Source organism: Diadema antillarum, unplaced genomic scaffold, assembly GCF_040938485.1.
Source record: "Diadema antillarum isolate AM-2024a unplaced genomic scaffold, OU_Dant_1.0 scf00000041, whole genome shotgun sequence".
Lineage (NCBI taxonomy): Eukaryota > Metazoa > Echinodermata > Echinoidea > Diadematoida > Diadematidae > Diadema > Diadema antillarum.
Window position 1 is genome coordinate 426,528 of NW_027270930.1, and position 14,834 is coordinate 441,361.

Here is a 14,834-nt window from a genome sequence, read left to right on the forward strand (position 1 = left end):
TCTGTGGATGCTTCTTTTGTCACCCAGCTTACCTCATGGCAATGTAAAACTGAAGCCAGTCTCAAGCTCAATGTATACAATGTGCAAAGCAAAGTGACTCAGTTCTTTAATGCTGTCTCTGGGTCGTACGTTCTATATATATATTCATATCATATTTCTGGTAGCACTGAATGACATGCCAAGAAATATTTTGCTCACTAACAAAGGCATGTTTCTTGGTATCCCATGAAATGGGGCTATCCAATGTGATCATTGTTGCATTTGGATTGAATGATTCCATGCCCTCTTTGCCAGAATTTCATCTATTTTTGGCATTGTTCAGCAGTGCACACTGCCACCCGGGGCTGCCCCATTGTTTACAATACAACATGAGTATGGTATAATGTGCACATGGTGGCAAGTTGAAAGTCATGCGCTGGGTCTGCACATTCTACGAGCAACTCCGCGGGATTTCCCACGGAATCGGGCAGCGTCATCGCGACAGCTGAGAAGCGGCCATCCTGACAAGTTGATTACTTCTGCGCATGCGCGCTGGAGATGATGCAAAAATATGCTCTGATATTGGACGATAAATGAGTGCAGTGGTCTGTTCGGGGAAAATGCCGTCGTTAATACAGCACATATTGGGAAGGCTCTGCTGCGGGATGCATACAGAGGCGAAGCATGTATTTACATTGTAGTACTAGCTAAACTGCCCAATAGATATGATATTTCAAAACACTGCCCAGACTGAAAGATTCCTTGTTGGTTTTATGACGAGGAATTTGCATGAAACTGAAACCGCCACTACTACAGAATCAAGTGAAGAAGATCCATTTAGCAGTGATGATTTATATCAGTTCAACTCATTTCTTTTGAAAACTTTAGATGACATTTAAACATTCCCTCTAAAGAGAAAAGATGTTATTTTGTGTGTTATGTGTATGTCTATGTGTGCAGTGATAATTATTCAGTATGGCAGCAGTGACTTATGTAAATCTGGAAGTGTAAGTGCTTGTATGACATTAGAATATCATGTTGATGAAACAAAGAGTTTTTATGTTTTTTTTCACCAGTTTTATTCCTTAATGTGTTGTCTAGACAACACATTGATATAGACAACTATAGGCCTACATAATCTCTGTATTTTCTCCTTTGTGTTACTGCTAATGTTGTTTTGTAAAGGGCCAATCCAAGCAATGTACAAATTTACTTATAAGTTATTAGACTAAAATTAGACAAAACAGAGTGTTTCTTAAAAATTGGACATAGGATAAGAAAGTCGTGGAATGTTTCAATAAAGTTTGGCATGATTTCCAAAAATTACCCAGCAACTTTCACGTTTATTTTGAGACTGTGTGGGATGCAACTGGGGATGCTACTGGTACTTGTCAGACATGTTGATGTAGGTGTGAGCGTCGACCAAATAGTAAGATTTATGTCAAATACAATTCCTTGATGTAGAATTACAAGTATATGAGTACCTGCATTCATATGCCACTTTTATGATTACACTCATATTCTGTCCTTTATTTCATTCTCTTGTTTTATTAATTACACTATTACTTGTAGCACCATTTGTGTGTAGGTATGTACATTTACATTTCAAGATACACTCACGTACACACATCACTAGATACCAGTAGATATGTGTATGAATCATGAATAATCTGCTAATTTGATTCAAGGTAAAAGTATTTTTCTGGAAAGTACTGTATGAGCTGAAATGTTTGTGTACAGATGTTTTCGCAAATTGCTACTGGTACTTGTCAGACATTTTTGTGTGTTGTTAATCTGAGCTCTGTTGCAAGGTTCTAGTAATCGTAGAATAAATATGAATGAGTAACAAGCAAAAATATTAGTGGTGACTGTTTTTATTTTGTGAATCATCATTCATTGTACGTGAACATTTAACTAAACAAGTAGTGTGTTCTACATTTGAAGCATACTGTACTAGCATGCTGTTATGCCCCAGATATCGCTGCTATCATGGCCCATGCAAGGGTACTAGACCTACAGTTAGTTACTAGTTGCATGTGATGCAAGCACTGGCATGGCTTGATATTTATTTTCTTTTTAGAATTATATTTTGCATGTTATTGTTGTTTTTGCACCATTTCTATGTTCAGGATTCAAAAGCAACTCACAAAATTTGCCAAAAAATATAACCACCACAAAAATTTCAGCTCATATGGTATAAGATTTGGAGTTGTTCATCCTGTCTCCCACCAGCAGCCCCCCCCCCCCCAAAAAAAAAGAACAGAAATTTGACAATGCTGAAATCTAGTCCTGTGATTCCCTGCAGTTTATGAGACTCGCTTGGTTACATAAGCAGACGAATCAGAGTCGGTGATAACCTCTGCTCCCTGTGACCTACGGTGTCGTGCTAGTAAAGTATCAAACTAATTACTGTACTGGTGCATCAGTGTTATTGAGAGATATTAATCGTGAAACTCTTTGTGTCCTGCTCTCCCTTCCTCCCCATTCGACTCCCCCTTCCTACCCCCCCCCCCCCCTCCCATCCTCCACTCTTTTTCACTTAACCCCCCCCCCCCACACACACACACACTCACACACACACATACCCTCGTACACATTGATGTCATGTACAGCCGTGCAGGACTGAAGGAATTGTTTGTGAATGTGGAAATGATTAGAAGCAATACCGCTGGCATGAATGTGTTGATCAGGGAGCCTTTTGTTATGGCTTGCATCTGTTGTTGTTTGTTTGTTATTTTTTTCTCTCCACGATGTGGTCATGGCACAAACAGCATCCGAAAATGAAACTTCCCAGGCGAGACAGTAAGATCTTTTATCCTGCCAGAGTATTGTTGTTTCACATTTTAGAAGCAATTAATGCATGTACAGCTCCGTGAATTAAAACGTACAACACACACACACACAGGAGCACACAATTCAAATGGCTGTCGCAGCGATGTCAGTCAGTATTTCTTCCCTTCTCGCTCCACATTTTGCAAAATACGGGCTTTAAAAAAAAAAAAGTTACCTTTGTTCATAAAAATCAGGCTTTTTCAAACTGTGCCGTCTGAGGACATCATTGCTAATTAAGTGGTGGCCAGGGCCTGCCGTGGCAGACTTAACCATCACATTAGCTTAATCAGTTGCTAACAATCAGCTAATTGGCATGCCATTTTCAGGCCGCTGTCATCAAAGTCGACGCGGCGAGAGGGAGGCAATAATTTTTTCACCTTAATTGGAGGGCCATAAAAAATTTTAGCTAATTGAATTGAAACACTTGCCTATTATTTCAATTCTTTCTCACGATAGTGATGTTCAAGGGATTGAAATATATATATATATTAGATGTGTGTGTGTGTGTATGTGTGTGTGTGTGTGTGTGTGTGTGTGTGTGTGTGTGTGTGTAATCTGGTCAATGTAAGTGTAACAGTCCTCTTCACACTTGATACAGAAAAGATCAGAATTGTTTCAGCTAGACTTCCCACGTGGCTGAAGAGGGGATATCTTTATTATATATAAAAAGAAAATCTGCCTCTAGAGAATGAATGTGATGTATAATATTTTCCAGACAGATAGATACATGTATATATCATATATTCACAAAAGATATGGATAGATTGATGGATACATTGTAGATAAAATAGAAAAGAGACATGGAAATATAAAAACTGACTGGAGAAAGATATTCAGGTGAATTACGTCATGTTAATTTTTATACCAGGTTTGGGGAAGACTGAATAACATAAAGGAGAAAGCATGCTACGTTTGTGTATAACACACACATATACATGTAGATAGATAGATAGATAGATAGATAGATAGATAGATAGATAGATAGATAGATAGATAGATAGATAGATAGACTGGAGAAAGATATTCAGGTGGATTATATCATGTTGATTTTTATACCAGGTTTGGGGAAGACTGAATGACATAAATGAGAAAGCCTGCTATGTATTTGTATAACACACACATATACATGTAGATAGATAGATAGATAGATAGATAGATAGATAGACTGGAGAAAGATATTCAGGTGGATTACATCATGTTAATTTTAATACCAGGTTTGGGGAAGACTGAATAACATAAATGAGAAAGCCTGCTATGTATAGTGTATAACACACACATATACATGTAGATAGATAGATAGATAGATAGATAATAAATAGATAGATAGATAGATAGATAGATAGATAGATAGATAGATAGATAAATAGATAGATTAGATAGATAGATATATAAATTGATAAATGAATAGAGAGATAGATAGATAGATAGATAGATAGGTAGGTAGATAGTTAGATAGATTAGATAGATAGATAGATAGATAATAAATAAATAAATAGAAAAATAGATAGATAGATAGATAGATAGATAGATAGATAGATAGATAGATAGATAGATAGATAGAGTTACCATGGAGCTACCACTTGTATCTCCATGGTTAAACTTCCACACTCCAGTGTATCAGCAAAAGATACAAACAATGTACCAGATTAAAGGGAGTTCGAGATTGTGGCATTCGTATGATCATACATTTTGCTTAGCTAAATGAAACTAAAGTTGTTGCTCCAATTTCCTGTTTGTGCCTCTGTGTACTCTTGATATTTCCTACATTTCTGAATGAAAGAGGGCATTTCCTCTTAGAACATGAAGTGAATTTGAATTTGTGCCAAGCGAATAGATTAGAGGCTGTACTTTGGCTAGTGGTCATGCGTGTGGAAACTAGGATGTTGCATGTGTGTCCAAATTCTGGTTTGCAACCTCAAACAGTTGTAGAGATGTCACATTGAGTGTGTCCAAATTCTGGTATGCAACCTAAATCAGTTGTAGAGATGTTACATTGAGTGTGCCCAACTTCTGGTTTGCAACCTGAACATTTGTACAGATGTTGCAGGCTACAGCAAGCAATCATACACACATCATGTTGACAACATTGTAGATAGTTGCAACTGTCATGGGAGGTGGAATTGAGGGCTTACCAACAATGGTGGGGCTCGTTGAGGTGCATGTTGTTGCATGTTGTGCAACAAGTGGGTACCTATCTTGACGTCATCCGTTGCAGCATGGCGACCACTCGAGAGTCGAGCACTAGTGGCAGCCAGTAGTGGTGACCCGCTGCTTGCCACAACCCAACAGCAAACTTGCTATACTTGTTCGGCAACTAATCACACCAATCACAACTTTTGTGTTTTCTTTGCAATCTGGCTATATTCACAACCTCCCTCACACACCATCATGCGTCATTCTGTAGTCTACAACTAACTTCAGCATTGGTGCATCCATAGCTTAAAGAGCTCCATTGAAAAGCCAGAGTAATTTGTTCATCATCTAGAAAGCAAAAATACAAACAAACAAAAGAAGCAGGAATTTTTCGGCCCTGACTGCACAATGCAGAACAAAAGACTAGAGCTTAACAAATTTACTAAAACACACACTGCTGTGCATGAGTGAGAAATGCAAGCCAAATAAATAATGACCCACTCGTTGGAAACGGAAGTAGCTACAACAAAAGCTACTCATGATGAAGTTTACCTTTTTTGTGTTTGTCTTTTGTATGTGTTGCATTCTTTCTGATGAGATCACGTTCCTGTGCAGTCACTCCTCTTCATTCTTGTTTCATCCCATAGTCCTGCAGAGACTCCAACTCTCCCGTTTTCGACGGGAGATCTCCCGCCGAAATCCCATTTTTGCAAAATCTACCGTTCTCCCGCTTGAGATTTAATTTCTCCCGCTTGAGATTTAATTTCTCCCGCCCTGGCTCTGTGTCTCCCGCTTGAAATGATTTCTTACTTAATATCATTGTATGTTGAAAAAATAAGCCTTAGATAGCACGAGAGAGCATCTAGAACCCTAGAGCAAGGAACTTTGCACATATCAAATTGGAGTCTCCCGTTTGCTAGGGGTTTCAGGCGGGAGAATCTCCCGATCAGAAGGTGCTTAGGGTTGGAGTCTCTGGTCCTGAATCATTTTTACTCTGCAAGTAGTGTCAAGAAGCATGTTCATATGTGACACAGGGCTGTAAGTGACACATATCACCAGAGCTTTGTTTAACCCTTTCTCTGCCAATGAGTCAACTGTGCTCAAATTTCACACAAAAACCTATGGACAGGAAATCTATGTGCCGTGCAGAGGGTTAAAGGGATCGTATAGTTTTGGTTGAGACCTACTTTCAGGTTTCTAACATTTTTTTTGATGAGATAATGAGAAACCTCTTATGAAATATGAAAGACCATGTAATTCCATGAGGAATTAAATGTCTATTTGATGAAAATTGGTTTTGAAATGGCTGAGATATCCAAAACAGAGCGATTCTAATAAAGTGTGGGACCCACATTTTATTACAATCGCTTTGTTTTGCTTTGTTTATTGATGTTTCAGTCTTTCCAAACCCGATTTCCATCAAATAAACTTTGAATTCCTCTTAAAATGGTGTGCTCTGTGCTATTTCATAAGTGTTTTCTTGGTATCTCTCAAAAACTTAAAAGCCCAATTTTCATCTCTACCAATACTGTATCATTGCTTTAAAGACTGGTTACTGACACTTTGTAAACTTCACATTCATATGCTGTGTTAAGTCGAGGGAGGGACGGGGAAGGAAGAAGGAACAGACAGACGGACAGAGAAGAGACAGAGAAACATATGTGTTTCTATCGTCAGCACCTGACAAGGACAGATGTGTAGTTGTATCATTCTGACGGCTAGTTTAGACCATTGCAATACCTCAATCCCCTTGTGGGCAACAAGTGTTTTTTCTGGGAGACTGGCAGCTAACTCCCGGGCCTTGCCTTTGAACCTGACTTGCAAGGCAGCGGGTGGCACCCTTGAGTCGAATCGGTGGCCCCAACGAGTGAGCCCAGTCACCCTTTGCTCATCCGAGAGGAGGTCACTTGCCTGGTGCTAGAAACTTTTTGAGTCTCCAAGTCATAATGGGGCGGGTCATCGGAGGAAGGCAACAGTTGTCTGGTGACACCTTTCAGAAGATAAAAATTGAAATAAAAGGGGACGCCAAAACCACAAGGATGAAAACCTCTGTCACCTTGCCTGTTGCAGAAGACGCTTTAAATAGACCGGTCTATTAGCTCCTTGTCGTCGGTGCAAGCAGTACAGATTTATTGCGTGTCCCTATCAAAGCTTCTTGTCGGCAACAACTGTTATAACCTATATCCAAAGCCTTGGAGACATGTGTATAAATATTATATACATTTTTTTTTCCATAATGGCATTTGTCTAGGCCTGACAAAATATTAAGATTAGAGGAACTAGATAGTGGAACAGAGGAGGCCTGACACAAATTTATTCATTGCATCCAGATGAGCAGGTATGCCAAATGCACCGAATAAGTACCGGTATATCTTGAGATATGCACTGTAGTTTAAAATGGATGTGGTATTGACATATATTAAGATGTCCATATCTACCTCTCGTGGCACCTTTAGAGTTACCGCTCCTATACCATCTAGGACCATGCCATTATTATTTGACCACAGCTTTGCCAGGTTCCCATTTCTTTCTCATTAATACCTGGATGAAGAATGACATGTACTGTAGTAGGGTAAAAACATCTTGTCCAGGGATGTTAACATGTGGTAGGTTTAGTACTGAACTACCCCCTATTATGAGTCCAAACTCTTATCCACTATGCCACAGTGCTCTCACAGTGCAGTGTAACAGATGGTAAATGTGGCTAGCTTCTTCCTCTATGAGCCAGTGAAAATTAACAAAGATTAAAAGAGGAGGCGGAGTGGAGGGGGTAGGGCACAAAATATGGTACAAGCGGGTTGTATTTGATATTACCCTTGATATCCTCACTGTGCAGTTTGTCATTAAGAAAACAAAATTAGTAAAATAATGAATAAAAATGTGAGAAAAAAGGTGGAAGATGAAATGTAACCATTTAAGTGCCCAGGCACTCAGCTGAACTTGCCGAGCATTTTCATCAGCATTCCTTAAGCCGTCCAAACTTGACCTATGTTTGACATTAATAAGCCCACTCAGTTACAGCAGTGTGCTTCAGCCTAACCTTTAAGCCGTGGTGACACTGTAGGGATCAGGGGGATTAGGTTATCTCGATTCATTGACAATTAGTTTCCGGACATCTCCACCAACAGACGACAAAAGCACTGTCATCAAATTATTCACCTAAATCACTCTGAAGGACTGGGAATATCTCATGTGATGAACTGCTATAAAAAAAACAGCTTTTTATTTTTGAAGTAACATGTCTCAATCAGTCATATTGTGTGCTCAGATGCATGCCAATGGTACAAACTAATGAAGAGTTTCATTGCAAAATGGGCTAAGCACCTCTTTTAAACATTTTAAAGTATGTCCATCGTCAGATAGAGCAAAGTAAAACCATTCCAATGAGACCTCACTTGTAACATAACAAGGAATGTTCTAGAAGTTATGATGAAAAGTATCCCATATTTTCTTATCATTTTCTTTGTTTTTTAGCAGCTTCAATCACTAATATCTCAACTTAACAAGAATGGATTTAGCTCCTTTTGTGATAAAACTCTTTATATGCAAAGAATGTGTCTTTGAGGTACTTGTTTAGATGAAATTATGTTAGGTCTTCATGAAGGAATCTCTCAATTTCTGTTTTCCTAAAACACACGTAAAATCTTTATCTCTCTATCTGTCTTTCTGTCTACTTTTCTCTGTAGCTAACTGTCTGTTTCTCTCTCTTGTAATCTTTCTGTATCTCACCTTCTGTCTCTTAATAATTATGTCTACTTATCTTAAAGCTAAATGTCTATCTGTTTGCTATCTCTAATACTGTAGTTATTTCTGTAGCCAGATACTGCCCCAAATAGTAACAATTATAAAAGAAAGGTTGCTGTGGTATAAATCTGTAATGTACAACACTATTCTGGTAAAATTTGGTTCTTCATAACTCCTAGGTTGCTAAGCAACCCACCATCCTCTCCTGGTATCTCTTTTGGCGCACCTATGATGCTCTCTGACTTTCTGCCGTATTCTGTGCTGTGTATACTCTCCTGCTGCCTCTAGTCCGTCCCAGGATGACGTTCGTCTGTCTGTGCGTGTGATAGTCAGCTGCCCTATCAACTGACCATCCACTGGGCCGTGGCTAATTTGTTTTTCGCCTCTCATCTCGCATTCTCCGTTGACATGAGGAATATATCAGTGAAGCTTCTCCTGTCTTAGTCTTCCATGAGAAAACTTGTTCTGATTCTTGCTTCTTCTTCTTCTTCCATTTTTTATGCATCACTACAGTTTTTAGGTCTTCTGTTTTCCTGAGAAAACTCTCACTACCCTGTTGCTCATATTATCTTTCAAGGCTGCTTTCCACAGATCAAAATTTGTTCCCATCCCTCACACAAAGTGGTGTTAATGTGTTATTGATTCATCAATTAATTGATAATAATAATAATAATGATAATAATAATAATAATGATAATAATAATAATAATAATAATAATAATGAAAATGATAATAATGATGATAATAATAAAAACAAAATAATAATGATGATGATGATAATAATAATAATAATAATAACGATTATGATAATAATAATAATAATAATAATAATAATAATAATAACAACGATGATAATGATAATAATCATTCAATTCAATTCAATTCGAAGGTTTTATTTTCACTTCTTTCAACAGAATGTACAAAAAGTATAAATTCGACATGTGTTTGAAGGAATGATACATAGATAGCAAAGAATAACATTTGTCAGTAGTCATTACAAAGTGAGGCATTTTTCATACAAACATATTTATACATTCTGCGAAAAAAAAAGTGGAGGTACCCACTCAAAAGACTGTGCTTGTACTATGTGGGCACCTCACAGGGGAAAAAAAATAGGTGAATAACTAAACTACAAGTGTGCGGGAAATGAGAAAAGAAGGGGAAAAGAGGAGAGGGAGGAAACAGAAATAGAAGTAAAGAGACGAGACAACTAAAAATAAAAAGCCTAGATCAATCGATACATTAAAGATCAAGCCCACAGAGACTATTAGCCATATTAGAAGTGTAGAGCGTTGAAAGCGACCGAGAAAGTGACATATATGGAATTGCTGATAGCGGAACATATTATCTGTTCTGTGAAGGCACGTATAATAGTATACAAGTTCGCAATAAAGTAAGCAAGGGATGTGATGTGGAATGCCGCGAAAGACGCGACCTAACATGCCTAAGAAGAATCAATAGCATCCTGGTGCTTACAAAACCTACATGTTTAAAAAAAGTAGACAAACAAACTTAGTTTCTTTCTGTTACATCATAAGACTTAAGGAGGAATGATTTCAATCTCTATTTAAACGAATACAAAGAAGGAGCATTTTTTATGTCTGGACTAAGGGAGTTGATAATAATAATAATAATAATAATAATGATGATGATGATGATGATAACAATAATGATAATACAGGGTACTTATAATTGAAATGTCAGTATACTGTTGTGCTTGCTTGTGGAACTTTCACTCACAAATTTGTGTCAATGGACATTGAGTCTACAGGCTAGAAATTTTCCATGGCAGACACATAGCCAATAGATGTATGTGTGTCAAGGACAAATGATTGACGGCAAGAATAATGAATGAGGAAAGAGCGAGAAAATAAATAAGAAATGAGACCCAAAGTGATGACCATTTGCTGTTGATCGATCTTGCACATCTACAGAATGCATCCAGTATAAGCCTACGTACATTGCAATGTTGAGAAGCAACGGGCAGCTACTTCATAGTTAATGTTCTATGTTAATGTCCTTGTGGCTCTCAGATATCAGTACATCTCTCACAATGTCATCATCCTTTCCATCATACAGAAATGATTATGTGGACCCTCCCCCATCTTGCTCTGCTCATCACATCCCTACCTGTCAAATCTAAATCGCAGCTTCCCTCCTTTGTCAAGTCAGCTTTTAATAGACAGAGTTAAAATCGGGCGTTCAGGAACAGTACTTTCATCAAAATCAGTTATAAGAGTCGTGTGGAATCTCAGCATCTCACATGTGTTGTACACAATAGAGATATGGTTTGCAACCACATTATTTTTGCATATTGATATAGTGTTACCAACTCACAACTGTTTCATTGGTGTGTGCTCATAATCATCATAGGATAGTGAGTTTCTGGTTGAAAATTTAGCAGCAACAACCATACAGGCCTAAACATGAGGTCATTAAAAAACTAGTACATGTATATTGCAACAGGATGGAAGAATTTCTGCATGCAAAAGATGCAGATTTTTCTGATTTTGCATTTTTTAAAAATGAAATGCAAACTGAAGACTTGTGAAAGTCATGACATCATCACCTAATAATCTAATATAAATATCTGCTTCCTACTCATAACACTGATCTGTTAAAACATGAGGCATATTAGTATTCCATAATGATGCTTTTGTTGTTGTTGTGGGTCTGATATTGATGCAACCTCTGTCCGCTTGATTTTACCCTACACTACTTTACAGAGAGCCAAATTGAAAGTGTTTTGGCATTGTATGGTACCTCTCTGCTTGTCTTTTGTGACATTGACCCTGTCATTTTATTTTATCAATTTCCTCTTCCTCTTCTTTTATCAACATCATACTTTTTAACCCACCAAGTCTCACAAAACACATTTCTGAGGTTGGGTGCTATATTAATCTTCTCAACTCAATTTTGATATCTCCTTATATAGTTGAAGTGAAAATTATTATCTTTTATATGAGTCCTAATTTGATTATGTCCCATGATTTTACTGCAAAATTATCAAAATCCTCAAAATGTGCAATTAATAACTGATCCTTGAATTAGCATTGCATTTTGATATATCAAAAATAATGTTTTTGTCACAAAATCTGGCATATTTTCTGTAGTTATGTCTGATTTCTCGCATATTATATGAAATTAATCAGTCCCATCTAATCTTTCTGCGACACAAGATACGCAGAGATCAATTCAAAGGCGCCTGTTTAAACCATTGAGGGCGAGTCCCGGGTATACTCAGGCAAGTGCCTATGGGAAATGGTTGTTGTGGCAAAATCAAGTCGTCTTCAATGGGTTAATAACGGTGTGATGATAATTTCTACCGCAAAATTCAATCAGGATTTCTATATACAGGACCTTGAAACATGTTCATAAATGATTGTCTACATCTGCCTGTTCATTTGTTCCTTTTTTCATTGGGGGTGGGGGAGGGGAGGAAGGGGGCGGAAGGGGAATCGGGAGGGGAGAATTAAAGGAAAAAGAGAAAGAATGAAAATGAAAGAAGTGAGGAGAATGTCTGCAAAAGTTTATTCCTCCCTGTCAGACCATGATAATGAGAAATAGAATATTCCCTCATCCCAAGATTCCCTCGACAAGTCACAATCTGTATACGTGTGTATCTCCGTACGATTCACCTCCCGGTGAACCTAGAAAACCCGAAATCACGTCTGCTCCGATGAAGCTACTCAGAGTAAGGAGGAGGAGGTTGGTAAGAAATGTGTACATGTATGAGCAGCACTGATAGAAAGAAAAAAAAACCACAACGAAACATAACAAACTACAAACCGCTCCTTGCATCCAGTCGATCATTGCGGAGAAAAGGAGCAGAGAATCAAATGAAATGTAGCGTGCACTCCAATGCATTCGCGGATAAGCCTTATTCAGTCGTGTCAGCATCACTCAAGCGTAGAGGTGCAGTCCCTTGATGTGCGCTCCGCTCCCCTCCGTTGGCTAATATACGTCAGCGGGTCTCGTCCACAGATACGGGATGTACTCTGCTGTCGCTGACTGCCGTTTGTGTGCCGTCAGGATGCTGCATCTAGTTTCGGTCATTACCGATGTTACTGATCTCATTGCAAGAGATGCTGCGTGCATGCTTGCTGTTTGAAGGCAGGTTGCCATATTTGATGAGAACTTTCAGAGCAAAAAGCAGGTCATCATGTTGACAAAATGACAGACTGAGATTAGAAGCAGTCTACATCTTTTAGAATATCATGCAGGGGAAATATTTCTTCCTTACAATTTCTTTTTTTTTAATACCCCTCGTCTTCTACTTCACATATGGTTGATACCTTGATACTGTTGATGCCATAGTATTCTATTTTTGAGAAAAATGCTATACTTACTATCTTTACTGTGCTGAGATCTGCCACAGCGCACTCCCATTACTCAGTACTCAGTAGTTTGTTTACATGCCTTTGTAGTTTATGACCGCTCCATTGGAAGTGCTTGATCCTATTATATTACCCCCATTTGTTAGGCTTGAAATGATTTATGATGCAAGGGAGTCATGCAGTTTTCGTCTACTTCATGGCGTGGAAGTAGGTGAAATGAAATGTTATGAAATATCAGCTTTGTGTAACGCTTTTTTGTCCCAAGAGGAAACACCATTGGAACACTGTTTATGATAGAGATTACTCAATATGTGGAAATTCTAGAGCAATTCTTAATCTTATTGACTAGATGCATATATAGTATTTAAATGGCAAAACACCAATATGATCTCTTTGAAGTACATTAATAACCATGATAAGATGGTAATTTGCATATATCTACACCTATATTGCAAATGGAAAAAAAGAATAGATACTGTATTTTCAGAACTTATCAAATGAATATGTTCATATGCTAGTACCTGTAGATACTTAAATTGCTGATGTTATATTTTAAATTCATTCATTGTTACTTGTACAGTATAGTCAAATGTCCATTATCATCATTATTATTATTATCATTATTATCATTATGATTATGATTATTATTATTATCATTATTATTATCATCATTATGATTTTTATTATTATTATTATTTTTATCATCATTATTATTATTATTATTATTATTATTATTATTTATTACTATTATTTGTGTGTGTGTGTGTGTGCGCCTGTGAGTTACAGGACAGTTTTCCCAGCTGAAGTCCACCCAGTATGTTTTAGTCATTAACTATGTATCACAAACGAGCATTCCGTCCGATGTGACAGACACATCGTTTTTCAGGGATGCGTGTATGAAATTATGCACTGGGTGTTCATGTGCAGGCAGTCAGCCCACTATTAGAGTGCCAGAATAACAAAATTCTTTTTTAGTCTTCTTGCAGATTGGCCGTAACCAAAAGAAAAATGTAAAAAAAAATTGTAATATAGCATTCATCTTATCTCTTATACCCTGTTGTTTTTCTTATGTATTTGCCAACACAGTGTTAAACCTAATTCATCAGTTACCTGCCTGTATGATACTGCCTGCTTGATTTGATATACTAGAGAAAACATTAATTTTCCCCAATGTGGAAAAGCTGTAATTACAGACCCTGTGTAGAGTAACAACCCGATTTACTGGTGATGGTAGTATCTGAGGTTTTTGTTCTGTAAACAATATTTTACTGCAGTTTGTAGCCACCAGGTCATGGCTTTTCTGTGGTAGGCCAGACTCTAATGAACATAACAGCAGATGTCTTCACAAATCATGAAAAAGACCAAACAATCAATGAAAATACTACACTTCATTGGATTCATCTGTGTTTTCTACTGTTCTTTTATAGTTGTATATTGGGAAAAAAATATCAACACATTGTGAGTGCACAAATTGTGCTTTAGTAATGTCAAATGTAGTGCGTAAATTGTGCATCAATGATGTCAAACACACATATATCTAAGCTTTAGATCTTGATTCAAAATGGCTGCCAGGCCATTTAGTGCAGTTTTAGCGGTCACACATTACATGTCCAGTGAGTGATAGCTATTTCAAATTAGATCTGTATGTTTATATTCATAGGCAGCTGTAATAATGGCATAAAGTGACATCATTTCTTGTGTGTTTACAGTTGAGATATGTATGTACAGGAAGGCATCCATTGGAATTTGATTTAATCCAAGTTAGCTTCAGGCAATCAAGTGACAATAAATTTTTTGCAGAATCATGAA

At 37.5% G+C, this 14,834-nt stretch overlaps 1 protein-coding gene across 1 annotated transcript in view; it reads left to right on the plus strand.

The window, feature by feature from the left end:
* The window catches only part of LOC139712403 (methylmalonyl-CoA epimerase, mitochondrial-like), a 31,650-nt gene that overhangs the window by 15,945 nt on the left and 871 nt on the right, over positions 1–14,834 (plus strand). The window lies entirely within an intron of this gene.